General features: G+C 41.1%; 1 protein-coding gene across 5 annotated transcripts in view; it reads left to right on the plus strand.

Moving 5' to 3' along the window:
* PRR16 (proline rich 16) overlaps nt 1-15,524 on the plus strand; it is a 143,589-nt gene that overhangs the window by 74,607 nt on the left and 53,458 nt on the right. Inside the window, exon 1 of one of the 5 annotated variants that reach the window (XM_083577133.1) lies at nt 6,469-6,597. The exons of the other annotated variants lie outside the window; for them this stretch is intronic. The gene's annotated coding sequence lies outside the window, so the exon portion shown is untranslated. Of the gene's footprint in view, nt 1-6,468; nt 6,598-15,524 lie in introns of those variants that run through there. 5 annotated transcript variants of the gene reach the window in all.

Raw genomic sequence — 15,524 nt, forward strand, 5'->3', positions numbered from 1 at the left:
AGCAAAAAGCGGCTGATTCATAATAAAGTTTTAAGTCTGGCAGGGCAAATCCACCTCTTTCCTTAGCGTCAGTTAATATCTTAAATTTTATTCTAGGCTTCTTGCCCTGCCAGACAAATCTAGAAATATCTCTCTGCCACTTCTTGAAACACTCCATTTTATTCAAAATTTGCAATGTTTGAAACAAAAACAACATCCTTGGCAATACATTCATCTTTATCGCAGCAATTCGGCCTAACAATTAGAACTTCAGGTTTGACCATATTTCTAAATCCTTTTTCACTTCCATCCAACATTTTTCATAGTTATCCTTAAACAGATTCACATTCTTGGCAGTCATGTTAACCCCTAGGTATTTCACTTTCTTAACCAGTGTTAGCCCTGTCTCCTTCTGAAACCTTTCTCTCTTCATCACTGTTAAATTTTTCTCCATGAAAAATATTTTTTACACATTCTTACTAATGAAAGCATAAGGAAGATGTATGGAAGTGCTACCTTGGGCCAAATAATGGGGGGGGGGCAGTCACATCACCTGTGCCTGCAACATCACACATGCAACATGTGTGTGGCGTTGGGAGGAAGTGCATGATTGGGAGGAGACCTTGCCAGCCCCGCTGCTGCTCCCCCCTCTCGCCCTCTGGAAGAACCTACCTTTGATGCTTCACCACACTTGGTTTGGCGATTCAACCGCCTCCACCCCCTCAATAATGGGGGGGGAGGCTGAGCCCCTTGTAAGGAATATCGAGGGAACTGACGACACCTCCACCCCCTAGGAGTTGGCGTGCCTGAACTAGCTTATGAGAAAATCAGTAGCTATTACTAATAATTGGCCATCTTGTGACTTGTGGCGATTCAGAATTGTAAATACAAACAAAGGAAGTAGCTCTGAAAGCAGTAAGAGTGTGAGAACTTTAAATACAAAGCAAGGAATGTGTTTTGTTGTAAATTCTAGCCCAGTCAATCATAAATAAGTGATCGGAGAGTCCCATCTCCACCAATCGGAGAGTCCCCCATCTCCAGGGGCCAGCAAACTTTTTCAGCAGGGGGCCAGTCCACTGTCCCTCAGACCTTGGGGGGCAGAGGCGGACTATATTTTTTTTGGGGGGGGAATGAACGAATTCCTATGCCCCACAAATAACCCAGAGATGCATTTTAAATAAAAGCACACATTCTACTCATGTAAAAACATGCTGATTCCCAGACCGTCCACGGACCAGATTTAGAAGGTGATTGGGTCGGATCCAGCCCCTGGGCCTTAGTTTGCCTACCCATGCCCTAGGTAATCTCAGTTCCCCCCAGGTGGTTGCACTTCACATTTTGGGAACCATTGAAGTAGCCACAAGACTTGCCTTCAAGGCTCTGGGACCCATTGACAGGGATCCCCTTTGAGGACAGCCTGTAACAGCTGCCCAGAGCTGTAGTGCCCCAGGTGAGTGTGAAACAGGAAGTCCTCCTTACTCGCTTGGAAGAGTGGAGCGGATGGAATGCTCCCTTTCACCCTTGGCTCACCCATAGTGTGTTACAAGCAGTTGCTATCTCAAGCCATGGTTCTATACTGTAGATCTGCTCTTGTTAAAATAATAGAATTGACCCAGAACAATCAACCTTGTACCATACCTCCTTATTCCTCTTTGTGGGCACAGTGTTCTGGTTAATACATTATTGTCCACTGGTAATAACTATTGTCCAAAAAATAATAATAATAAAAAATTAAATGGAGAAAGAAAATGATATGCTTTTTTCTCCCTTTCTTTTTTATGCAGGGAAGTTTTAACTAAAATCATTCTGGTTTGCAATTATTTTCAAGATAGACTAGTTTGTCATGCTTGGATAACGAAGATGATTTATTATTTAAAACACTGAATATTTATAGAAGCTTTTATTGTAAACAAGACATGTAGACATTATTCATAGCTTTGTAGTTTACTGCTTAAGCAGAAAATCTGAAAAATATCCTCCCCATCTCCAAAGAAAAATATTCATGTATATTTATAGGGAATGGAATGTTGTTCACTAAGTTTCCAGTATGCAAAGCCTAATGTCTCAAGAAATAATAGCAGTTCGGCTTGGGCTCAAGGACATTTCCCATCAAAGTCGTATAATAAATTTACCCTTTTGCTGAATATTCTATCCATTTGAATATACAATAATTGCCAAAGGCTCATTTCTGGGGGAAAAGACTATTAGGCTTTCATCACTGCACAAGCTAAGGGGCTGCTGGTTTTTCAGGGTTATTGATGGCACAGCATGAAAAGAAATGAAAACTTTTGAAAAAATGGATCTTATTTTGGAACAGCATTTTTTTTCCTTTTAGCAAATATGTTTATTCTGTCTCTAAAGCCTTTAAACATTACTGTGCAGAAGCAGCAGCAAATTGTGTAAAAACTAACAAAGGGATCCCATTGCTTTAAACACAGAATTGGCTTATTTCACATGGGGGGGGGGAGACAAAATCATCTTAAGGGAAAACATGTTACATAATTTCCAGGAACAGAGAGTAGTACAGTATAATTCGCAAGAGGCAAAAAACACAGGCCATTGGTTTTTTTGTGAAGATAAAGATTGTACGATATCCACCATTATGGACTTCTAAGTACCACTTACTAAGACAGCTGCTATGCCTCTCTTAATAACAGTTTGTAGGAACAATGGAAGCTGCCTTATACAGTGGTACCTCAGGTTACATACGCTTCAGGTTACATACACTTCAAGTTACACACTCCGCTAACCCAGAAATAGTGCTTCAGGTTAAGAACTTTGCTTCAGGATAAGAACATAAATCGGGCTCCAGCGGCGTGGCAGCAGCAGGAGGCCCCATTAGCTAAAGTGGTGCTTCAGGTTAAGAACAGTTTCAGGTTAAGAACGTACCTCCAGAACGAATTAAGTACTTAACCTGAGGTACCACTGTACTGAGTCAGACCATTGGTCCTTCCAGATCAGCAGTGACTCTTTTGGGGTTTCAAGCAGGAAGTTTCTCCTAGTTTCTTCCTACAAACCAGATGCTCTACTACTAAGCTATGGCTCTTTCCTCCAGAGTGTTGTTTGAAGATGCACTAGCTATTATGATCAAACCTCCTGGGTGCCATTCAAAACATTTATGGCATTTGCTTGGTGCAGGATAGTGTTTGAAATTACCCAGGCGCCAGGTGTATCTCTCACCTATCAGTCACTTGTGACCAAGTGAAGATGCCTGGGCACCAGGAGGGCTCCTGACATCTCCACCATCTGGGGATCACTGGATCTGGACTGTTTTCACACACTAATACCACATCCTGTAGAATTCTGTCAGTTATATTTTATCTGCACAACCAGAATGAATTTCAGGAACCAAAATGCTTTTTTCTGCGCAGTCTGAGCAGGAGCAGTGAACCATGTTATATTTAATGGTTGTGGCTTCTTTTCACTTACTGCTCCCCATGGCCCTGCTCACAGTAGTGAATAATATTCTTACGTTACAAAGAATGGGCCATGCCACCATTAAGAAAAAGAGGTAGGAACAGGCCAATATGTACTGCATATAGACTATCCCTGGATCAAGTGATTTTGAATTTTTAAGTTCTCAAACTTCTTAACCTAGCTCAAGGTTAGGGTTAGGGTTAGGGTCATCTGAACTAGCCAGATGTTTAACCGATAATAAATCATAGTCAGTCCATCATTTGAAAAATAAGACTTTAGAGCTGTCTTGCCCCCAAATGGCAACTAGACAGTCCGTTTTAGTGACTGTAACTTTGGTTTAAGGAGCCATTTGGTGCCTGGCTTTTATATCTGAGTTTCTAACACTGGTGCAAGACCCTGCCTCCATTTGTCTTTTAACAGACTGATGATGAATGCCTTCCTGAGAGATGCATAGACAGAAAGAATTATTATTTATTTCTTATTAGAGGCAGACATTAGCAGTACGGCTGGGTGATATCTGGTTTTCAACATTGTGATATTTCACCAGTTGAACATTGCAATATACCGATATATCACAATGTCTGAAATTAGGATGGACCTATGTAGAGGCATTAATGGGACGCGGGTGGCGCTGTGGGTTAAACCACACAGCCTAGGACTTGCCGATTAGAAGGTCGGCAGTTCGAATCCTCACGATGGGGTGAGCTCCCGTTGCTCGGTCCCTGCTCCTGCCAACCTAGCAGTTCGAAAGCACGTCAAAGTGCAAGTAAATAAATAGGTAGCACACTGGCGGGAAGGTAAACGGCATTTCCGTGCGCTGCTCTGGTTCACCAGAAGTGGCTTAGTCATGCTGGTCACATGACCCGGAAGCTGTACGCCGGCTCCCTCGGCCAATAAAGCAAGATGAGAGCCGCAACCCCAGAGTTGGCCACGACTGAACCTAATGGTCAGGGGTCCCTTTACCTTTGTGTAGAGGCATTGGCTGGCGTCACTTTTTTTCCTGAACTGTTATTTTTCCTGGTGCTCTTGTGATTTGCTGTTCCCTACAGGAAGCAGGGGAGAGCTGAGCTGGCAGAGTTAACAGGGCCTGCAGCAATTGAGAGAAGCTGAAACCAGAGGCAGTCACCTAGACCCATGAGGCCAAAAACTATGGATGGGGACTAGGGGTGGGCGATATATCAATATTTTGTCTTTTATTGGTACGAACTTCAGACCACGATAAAGGTTTCATCCCCACCCCGTAATATATCAAGATTGCACTGCCCAGCTGGCCTTGAAGACCCGGCAGGCAGGAAGCAGCACTTTACTGCAAAGTAAATGGTCATTTCCTGCCTGCCCTATCTGCAAGGCATAAAGCCCTGCCGCCTCTCAGCAGGCGTTGCAGAGTAAAGGGCTTTACTTTTCAGTAAAAGCTGCTGGTGCAGGCCCTGTGCCTCTTGCTAGAGGCAGACCTAGCATAACAATAAGCTTTCCTGCCAAGGCAGGGAGATTCCGATCAGCAAAGATACGATATCAGGCTAAGCACGATACCAGGGTCTCTACTCTGCCTAGCGAGAGGCACAGTGTGTGCCTTAAAGCCCGTGGATGATTGGAATCTTTGTTCTAGGTGATTCTCATCAGCCAACCAAGTTTCTTCTTCATGATAAGATCAATGTGGCTTGGCTCCTGCTTATGTTCAGGCAAGGAAGCAACAATTTACTTTTGCAGTAAAGGGCTTTATGCATTTGGAAACAAAGGTGCAGGCGATGCTGATGACTGGGCTGCTTGCTGTCAGTTCAAATTTTAATTGTTGGTTTTAGATATATTGTGATGTATTTTAAGTATTGTTTTTAACCGGTTTGTTTTTATCATTCTTTATTCTATGACTGATGTTTTTAAATGTTGTAAGCTGCCTTGAATTCCAACTTGGCAGGATATAAATATATTACATAATAAATAAATAAAATAGTATCAGAGGCAGTGGGGTGGAATCCATGCACATTATTTTGAGTTTCTTGGAGGATTAACACTATACAGATCTATTAAGTAACACATAATTTGACATCTCTTTTTTATTGGTGTGGCTCAGTATTAAGAACACATATTTTTTAATGTGTTCTTTTTAAAACACAAAATATATAAGAAATATACCTAGACTGAATTACAGAGTGGTAGTGAGTAGAGCTACATACATGCAGAGCTACATACACACAAGAATGAATTTCGATGGGAACAAATGTAAGGTTATAGACTTAGGCAGGAAAAGCCAGCTGCACAAATATAAGATGGGGGACACCTGGTTTGCCAGTAGTACATGTGAAAAGGATCTAGGGGTCTTAGTAGACCACAGGCTTAACATGAACCAACAGTGTGGTGCAGCAGCAGAAAAGCTATTCTGGGCTGCATCAACAGAAATATAGTGTCATAAACCCTGCTCAATTCTGCCTTGGTCAGACCACACCTGGAATACTGTGTCGAGTTCTGGGTGCCACAATTTAAGAAGGATATTAACAAGCTGGAATGTGTGCAGAGGAGGACAACCAAGATGATCATGGGTCAGGAAACCCAGACTTATGAGCAACAGTTGAGGGAGCTGGGTATGTTTAGCCTGGAAAAGAGGAGACTGAGAGGAGACGTGATAGCTGTTATGTACTGAAGTTCTCACCCTGGGCCAGCAGGGGAATACTGTAGATAGTTCAGGTCTACATATGCAAATAAAGGAATGAAAGTGACGTTCAGTGATTGGATAGTTACAGAAAATGGTTACTGTTGCGTTCTGGTGGAGCTCTGTATAAGCAGGCTGGCTGAACCCTTCAGTTCAGTTCTGTCCTGGCCTGTGAATAAACAAGAGTTGTTTGAAGAATCGCTGTTCACCCACAACTTAACAATAGCCACCTTCAAATATATGATGGGGTGTCACATGGAAGATGGAGGCTCTGGAGGGGGCAGGACCTGAATGAATGCCTTCAGGTGACAAGAAAGGAGATTCTGACTAAATAACAGGAAGAACATTCTGACAGTTAAGAGCTGTTCGACAGCTGAAAGGACTCCCTTGGTAGGTGGTACACTCTCCTTCCTTGGAGGTTTTTAAGCAGAGGTTGGATGGCCACCTGTAACCTAGTTTTCTGGTGCCAAGTTAGCACCTAGATTGTCTACTTGACTTTCTAACACCAATCCAAACCAGTTCCCAATTTTTTACAGGGCCAAGTTCAAGGTGTTACTGTGAGTATATAAAGCCCTTAACAGAACAGTAATATATTCTCCAGAAGTCTTTAATTGTTTAGTTAAGCATGCTACCAATGAGTAAATTTTCATTTAATTATATGCATCAAATTTAGATTCCACCCCCCCAGTATTTTCCCAGATTATTATAAGCTCCAACCTTATTTCAGACATTGTGATATATTGAGAGATCACAATGTTTAGCTGGTGATATATTGTGATATTGAAAACAAGATATCGCCCAGTGCTAATGGGGACGTTAGCACACATGCAAGTCCCATTCCATTGTTAAACTTTTATGTGTTTAGCAGAGATAAGGCAGGGTTCCCAGTTATAAGAAGACTTTTAAGCATTCTCAGCTGAACATTCTTAGACATCCTAATGAGAAGCCTCCATTTCTGGAGACATCGCTGCCTAGTGTTTACTTGGGAGCCCTTCTCTCCTTCATATTTTTTTTAGCTCTGGTGTGTTCAGACAAGTGCCTGAAATGCTCTTCAAAAGAAGCACTGGAAGAAGAGTTTCAGTCATCAAAGTGGTGAAGTACCTATAAGTATCTTTTGTTTCTACAGAGTATTCCTTTGGAGCAAACCTAGCAACTCAGTAGCAAAACTAGAGAATGGCATAGGAATACAGTACAGTTTTCATTGTGTCGCTGTCAAAAAACAAAGGCTGTACATGTGTGGTGCTTCTTCTTTTTTAACTGCTAATAATGATTTTAATGATACATTTCAGTGACTTTGGGGGATGAGGTGGATGGGATAATAATTCTTAGGATACAGATGGAGAGCCAGGCAAGTCACTGAAGGTTCTAGACAAGGACATCATCTCCCAACTATGGGGTGGGGGTGGGGAATGCATTGATTAGTTTCCTTTTGCTACTTTTATTGTTTTCCTCCACTTCTGTAACCCATAGCAATTTAACCACTTATACCTGTATGCCATTGCTATCTGTCTCTGTCTGTCAGTGGTAACTCATACTTTATCATCAAACATCAATGTCGTGCTCATGCATAGAGTATAACAGAGATGGACTGATCCATTTTGGATGACAAATTGTGACTAGCGTGTAATCAAGGGGTGATAATAGTGGGTCAGAATATGTTGACAGTGCTGATAATGAGTCTCTGGTCGTCAGCCTGCGAATATATAAAGCATGCTCTTAAAGCCAATGCAAACTATAAATTAGGTTTTAAGGTGACTCCGTAAACACAAATGTGAATGCTTTTGCCAAAACAGTGACCTATTTCAAAACTTTGTGGGCTGTTTCCTTGCTTCTTTCTAAAGCTAGGATATGGTTACATTGTCTATTGTTAATTATAAAAGTGCTGTATCAACACATGACCGTTTACATTTACTCAGTTTAAAAAGAAAATTCTATTGTGGGAATTCAGCTTGTTTCCTGCTGCTGTTGGCACTAAATAAGTAGGTGGAGGACTCTTTTTTTGTTTCCTACACAATTACATGAGTTTTGTTTGTTTGTTTATTTTTAAAGAAGCTAAAACAACTTGGTCAAAGGGAAGCTAACTTTGAATAACATTCCCTGCATTGATTGGAAGTTTTTTTTAAAAAGTTACACAATATTTCACTTTGCAAATGATCTAATTTCCCCGTAATGATGGCTTTAGAAGTAGAGAATGGTCTGCGACAATGCTAGTAATGTCTGACCAAGAAGCATACCAGGAGGTATTTAATGTTGATGTCTTGTTCTGCGGATTGAATAGCATCACCCCTGTTTGTGGCAAAGATACCTCTTGTCTCCTGTGCAAATATTTGGCTAGACTATCAGTGATTAGAATAAGGACCACACCCTCCAAATGTTTAGCCCAGGAGTGGCTCACCTAGTGTGGGAGGACTACAGCAGTGGCCTTCCAGCGATGGAAGTGGCTGCCACTTTCCAGGAAGCTTAGTGATGAGACGGTGGTAAGGTCAGGCCTTTACAGATGCACCAGCAGAGCCAATCTGGTTCTTCTAGCAGTTCACTCACACAGCCTCCACCCTGCACTGACTCCAGTGCCAGAAGACTATTGCTGAAGCTCCACCCCATTGGTCAATCCATTCCTGGGTTAGCCTGTGATTGACAGAAGCACCCCCAGGACTACGGTGGGTGACTTGTGTAGGGCTATCTGATGATATTAGACTGGTTGTGTGTCCTGCTTTACACAGAACAGAGGACTATAAGGTATCTGAAGGGCTATTGGGGGATGCTCCTTTATTTTAAGGGTTGTCTGGTCAAAGTCCAATTTAAAGACCAAGGAAGAGTAGAGGTCTTGAAGTTGCCCATGAAGACTTTAGCAACCTGGACAACAGACCAATCAGGCTGATAAGCCACAATCTTCCCAACTGTGGTGAGATGTGTTGCATTGCTATTTAAATTAGAGCAATCATTTCTAAACTTGCATCTGCACATATAAATTAGCGTGTGCAGATTTTATCACCCTTGTCTTCATTCCCCCTCTTGTTTTGAATGGTGCATTTCCTCTTTTCTAGTGATCTGTAAGGGGCCACCCTAGATTGCTGTTGACTCAGCCAGGTAGCCAAGTGAATTAATCTGCCTCAGGCTGCAGGGCTGGTGTGTCTCGTTTCGTTGCTTGAGGTGAAATGGGAAATGCAGCGCTTCCTAACCTGGCCTCACTGCCGCACCAGCTCCCGGGCCGTAACTGCTGCGTCACCTCTGCCAGCAGAGAAGTGGCTCCAGCATAGACACCGATTTAAGGCGATATTCAGATCTCATGAGATCTCTTGGGCTACCTGAGATCTCAGCAGGATCTTGCCAGAAATTGGCGTTGATGTCCACGCCACTTCTCCACCACCAGCGGAGGCAGTGAGGGGTCCACAAGGGCACTGCCCCAGGGACTGAGGTGGCTCCTTCACTGCTATTCATGGCTGTACGGTTCCTGTTAGGCAGCACCGTGAGTGGGAATAGAAAACAGCAGGAATCGGTGCAGCAGAAAAACTTGCTAAACTATTTGCCATAGCAAAATGTCTCGGGGCAGCACAGTTCATATCTGAGCAGGGAGTTCATTCTGGGTGTTACTTGTTCAAATACAAACTTCCTTTGCTCAGACCCACCAATCCACACTGGTTCTAGTTAGACATGGCCTGAGCTAATGCAGCCATGGTCCCTGCATAAGGCTTTCAGAAATAGATACAGATTTTATTCCATAGTGTTGTTTGGTACTTTTATCCCAACTGTCTGCAATGATCTGACATTGCGTTTGCTAAATACAAGGATCACTTCAATGGAAGAGAGCTGAGTCCTTTGTACAAAGCTCTAATGTGAGAAATGGAAACTTTGTAATGAATTGCACAAAAGGTAATTTTGACAGTAATGCCAAAGTACAGTCATACCTTGGAAGTCAAACTGAATCTGTTCTGGAAGTCCATTCGACTTCCAAAATGTTTGGAAACCAAGGCGCGGCTTCCAGTTGGCTGCAGGAAGCTCCTACAGCCAATCAGAAGCCGCAGAACCCACATCAGACGTTTGGGTTCCAAAGAACTTTTGCAAACTGGAACACTCACTTCCAGGTTTGTGGTGTTCGGAAGCCAAAACATTTGACTCTCAAGGCATTCGACATCCGAGCTATGACTATATTCCTGTTCTGTGGTGCCTCTGTGGTGTTTATATATATAAAAAATAAGCTGTATGTAATTTTCCCAATAGCTGTAAGAACCTCATTCTAAGAAATACACAATATTGCTGTTCGGTATCAGAAGTTTATTCTGGCTGTATACTATCTCTGAAAGAATTTCTGTCTCAGAGGACTTATATGACAGTTCATTTCTCAGTGTTTGATGCTGTGTACAGGCTGTACTACAAACTGGCCTTTTGTAAATTGCTAATAGCAAGGCCACATCATAGATGAGGCACAATGTCTGAGATCAGCTTTTTATGGAGGAATTAAATGTTTAGGAATAGGTGTTGTAGGCACAGAGAATGTGTCTCTAGAAACAGATGCTGAATAATTCACAGAGGCTTCAGAATTTTTGTGGAATATTGCTAATAATTGTTCAACTTTCTGCCCCTATGTAAACAAAAAATACATTAAGATGGCATAGTGAAATATGCTGTTAATTATTTCACAGGACATATGCAAACCCTGTGGGTTGCTTGTTGACTTAAAATAAGACTTCTTTGTTTGTTCATTGTCAGTAGTATTGCAACTTCTCTTCCCAGAACAGCAGAGACTCAAAGTTACTGTACAGTGATCTCAGTATCATTGTGAAGAGTTTATATTCAAATAGAATATTTTTAAAGAATGAAAAGTGTAGGGTAGATGCTAGAGATTAATGATGATTACATTCAGAAAAATTATATGAATTATATGAATGATACATACAGTATGTTGGAAATTGCTCACTCATGTCTAGGAAGACTGGCCCCTGACCAGTTTCTTAAGGGTTCAAACCTCATGAAAGATGAGATTTAAGTAGGTCTTATACTGTGAAGGTGACTTTGATCAGTGGAAGGTGGTCATGGTAGCAAGAAGATGAATTATATGTTCATTTATATATTTAAAACTGCTAAATATTTGCAGTTTTAGTTAACATTAAGAACCCGTAGAGATACTTATGACATTCTTGCCATCTAAATTTCTCCCTTAATTACCTGGTCTACTTTCCAGAGAGACACCAAGGTGTTAGTGATCACCCATTGATCCATTGTTAATTTCTGACTGTGGATCAGAGAGATGCTCCTGTACAATCTGCTATAGTTTTCATTTTGTATTTATGCACACTGGCACACACTGCTCAAATGTGCATTAATGATATCATATCACAGCAAGTATTCTGACACAATTCCATGATTGCATCATTGGCGGATTTTGGGCTTTCAAATTTCAGCGGCGTCTTTTGCAATGCCAAGATTTGGCGCCGCCTGACTTTTGCTTTCTGTTCTAAGTCATTGTTGCAGTGTCCCCTGCGACACCCTCTTAACTGCGCCCAGGGCGGGTGAATCAGTCACAGTCTCCTAATTATACCTCTGACTGCATGCATTTTACACTTGTGCAAATTGCACATGCTCCAGTTCTGAAATTGGTTTTAGAAATTCTCCAAGTTAAACTGGAACGGAATGTTGGTTACAGCAAACACACAAAATAATAATAGAATGGGGAAATGCATTCATCAATAAAACCAATGCATGCCCCATAATTCCTCCGATTTAGCAGAATCAAAGTTCCAGTCCAGATTCAGTGTGGCTCAAGCTTAAGTATAGCTAACACAAAATTTCGCAGAATATGATCCAAATGGATCTATGACACAGAGGATGCTCTGGAAATATTTTAGTAGACGATTAGAGTTCAGTAGTCTTTAATATTTCATTTATAAAAAAGCAGTATCTCTCCTGCATCTAAGACTGAACAAAATTTATAAGAGAGTCAAATAAGAACTTATTTTTACCAGAGGTCTGAAACCTCTCTATTTCTCACAGACTGAAATAACTCTTTTGCTTCCTGGAAATATGGTTTTATGTGTCTTCAAACCAATTCAGCTGTGTTTAGCAACTATTTAGTCATAGAAGTAGATGCAAGTGATAAGCCAGTCTTGTGACTTAAATAAAAGTGATATAAATAAGGAAAACATATCATACTACAATGTACAACAAGATCTGTGTAGCATTTAATATGAAATGCAATGGGTTGGGATGACGATGAAGATGATAATTTTTAAAAATTTGTATACCACCCTTCATTTGAAAAACACAGGGTGGTTTACAACAAAAGATGAAAACAATGTCAGTGTCCAAGGAGTTGGATCTAGACTTCATTTTCCATGGGTGGAAAGGCTCCTTCAGTTCACAGAAGGCTTTTAGTCCTGTTGGTGGAGGAGAAAGTACCTTCTGTTGATCCAAAACTGCAGCTCCCAGCTCCACCTCTCATACTGTTCTGGAGGGTCCCCTCCACTTCCCTTCTTGGTTCCCCCTTTGCCTGTGGAAACATCCCCTGAACCCAACTCTTCTTGGGTATCCTTCCACTGCTGGATCAATGCCAGGCTCTTAATTTCTGAAACATTCTTGTATATTTACTAATTTATACTTATAAATACAGTTACTTATTTATAAAAAATATATTGTTACTTACAGTGGTACCTCGGGTTCAGTACTTAATTTGTTCCGGAGGTCTGTTCTTAACCTGAAACTGTTCTTAACCTGAAGCACCACTTTAGCCAATGGGGCCTCCCGCTGCCGCCGTGCTGCCGGAGCATGATTTCTGTTCTTATCCTGAAGCAAAGTTCTTAACCTGAAGCACTATTTCTGGGTTAGCAGTGTCTGTAACCTGAAGCGTATGTAACCTGAAGCATATGTAACCTGAAGCGTATGTAACCCGAGGTACCACTGTATTTATTTCAGAATGAAATTGGCTATCATGGTTATCAGTCAAACAAGCAAACAGCCTCTCCACTTGAGATTTGCTATACTTTGGCAGTACAAATGGGTTCTTCCTTGAAATGTGTGTGAATTTCTTTTGAAGTGAATTTTGGGTGGTTGAGTTTTCTGGAGATCTTGTGTACCTGTGAATGGCTGCTGGATTGGGTTGATACTGTAGCCTGCTTATTCATTACCCTTTCACCAAAGGTGACCCTTAACAGTGCATCTTCTCAATGCTTCCAAACTTTTTTGTACACTGTAGGTTTGGCAAGTCACCAAAAGAAGTGAATCACAAAACTATTGTTGGCAAGAAAAGCTCTTGTTCTGTGGTACAGTCAAGCTGGGATTCTTGGTTGACCTGAGAGGTTGTGATAGCACACAGTCTAAAGGTCAAAAACGAGACCTACTAACCATAATTACTTCAGCCTTGAGTAGATACAACTACGAGCAGTTTTCTTGCATCTATTACATGACCACAACCGGGCACTCATTTAAAGGCAGTGAAACTAAAGGATAGTGAAACTAAAGTATTAAGACTATAACCATCATAAAACTAACCTATAATTTTAGTGATCAGAAATAACTGGCTTGATAGTTTGTACAGTGGTACCTTGGTTCTCAGACTTAATACGTTCTGGAAGTCCGTTCCAAAACCAAAGCATTCCAAAACCAAGACAAGCTATCCCATAGAAAGTAATGTAAAATGTTTTAATCCATTCCAGACTTTTAAAAACAACCCCTAAAATAGCAATATGACATGAATTTTACTATCTACTATTTACTATTTACTACCATTAATCCATAAAATGAAAGCAATAAACAATGTACTGCAGTCACACAATCAATCAATCAGTCAATCAGTAGCTGAACTGGGTTCCACACAGTCACAAAAACAACGAAAAAGAGCTGCAAAAACACAAACACAGAATAAAAAGCAAAAACAGACAGACCTCAGCCTAATACTCAAAACGAAACTGTGGCACTCAAAATGGAAGTGTGGTACTCAAATCGGAAGTGTAACACTCAAAATGCAGCACGTTTGGCTTCTGAAAACAGTTTGCAAACCGGAACACTTACTTCCAGGTTTGCAGTGTTTGGGTTCCAAGTTGTTTGAGTACCAAGGCATTTGAGAACCAAGGTACCACTGTACTTGTTTTCTGACAACCGCCCGAGCATATATGATAATGGATTATTAATTATAGAACATTTTAGGTAGGCTCATGTCACTTCTGCTGTGAGGAAATTCTCCTTTGCAATTATGCACAGTACTGCTAGGATCTAACAACAGGGTAAGTAAGATTGCTCGATCAGGGACTTTCACACATTGCTCATATTGTAGTCATTAAGTCAGGTTGGGGAAGCATTTGCAACCTGAGGACCAGATGTGAACCTGGCCAGCCTTCCAGGAACTGCATTCCTGTGGGTGGTAGGATAAAACCAGCCAAAAAGAATAATGGATGGGCTGAAGCACTTGAAGACTGGACATGACCCAGCTATTTTACCCATTGGTAGTTAAATGCCTATTTGTAATGATGTTACCAGAGAAGGCACAGAGATGGAGAGTAGGGGTATCTTACTGGTAATGCGCCTACATGAAACATTGAATTCTTGAAGCTTCCAGGAATATGGGCCATAATCCCAGAGTGATTCTCAATCTCTAACCACTGTATGGCTAATTATCTCTGGTAGGGGAGTAAGACAAGAGTTTTGTTGGAGCTGCCATGGGGATGGTAAGAGCTGGGCATGTGGTGAACACTTCAAGGAGTGTTGAAAGTAGAGATTTGTATAACCAATGAAGACTCAAAGTTGGGGCTGCAGACCAGATCCTAGTGAATATGAGATAAAGTTTATGAACGATGATATATGGCCAAACCAAGCATCTTCATCTTCATCATTATCTTCATTAACATCAATATACACTGCTTACTAATCAATATAATGGTCAAGGGTGGAAGCATTCCAGAGAGTGGGTGCAACTTTCATCATTAGCCATGTTGGTGGGGATGGATGAGAGTCCAACAATAGCTGGAGTGCCACAGGTTCCCCACCAGCAGTGACTGGTAATTGATTGATTTATTATCCATTTAAAAAATACATAATTCCTATCCATTCCATATTTGCTATACTGTGAAGCTATTTTTTTGCTCCTGTCAAAAAAAATATCTAAATATAGATTTATTTACTTATAGTCAAAACAGCATTCCCCTTAGAATGAAAGCGCTTTCTGAGGTCTGTATTTTGGGTCAGTCAATATTTGTTTAACACAGCTAATATTTGGTTTCCATGAGATGGCAAACTGGAGAATTGTAGACACGTTTGTATGTAGAAGCAACCTCATTTTTCTTGAAATAAGCCAACACATTGAAGTGAATAGACTTCAGAATCTAAATTTGGGAAGCTTTGGGTCAAATCCAGTTTTTGTCACTAAGATTATAGAAATGGGGCAATTAAGATGCTACAGGAACCACATTGGATACTGGAAATACTTTGTAAAGTTAATACCAAGTTAGAAACTTAGGACTGAGGCCAGCAGTTACAAGTCAATTTAAAAATGGGGAAG

The sequence above is a fragment of the Podarcis filfolensis genome (genome assembly GCF_964270895.1).
Source record: "Podarcis filfolensis genome assembly, chromosome: 11".
NCBI lineage: Eukaryota > Metazoa > Chordata > Lepidosauria > Squamata > Lacertidae > Podarcis > Podarcis filfolensis.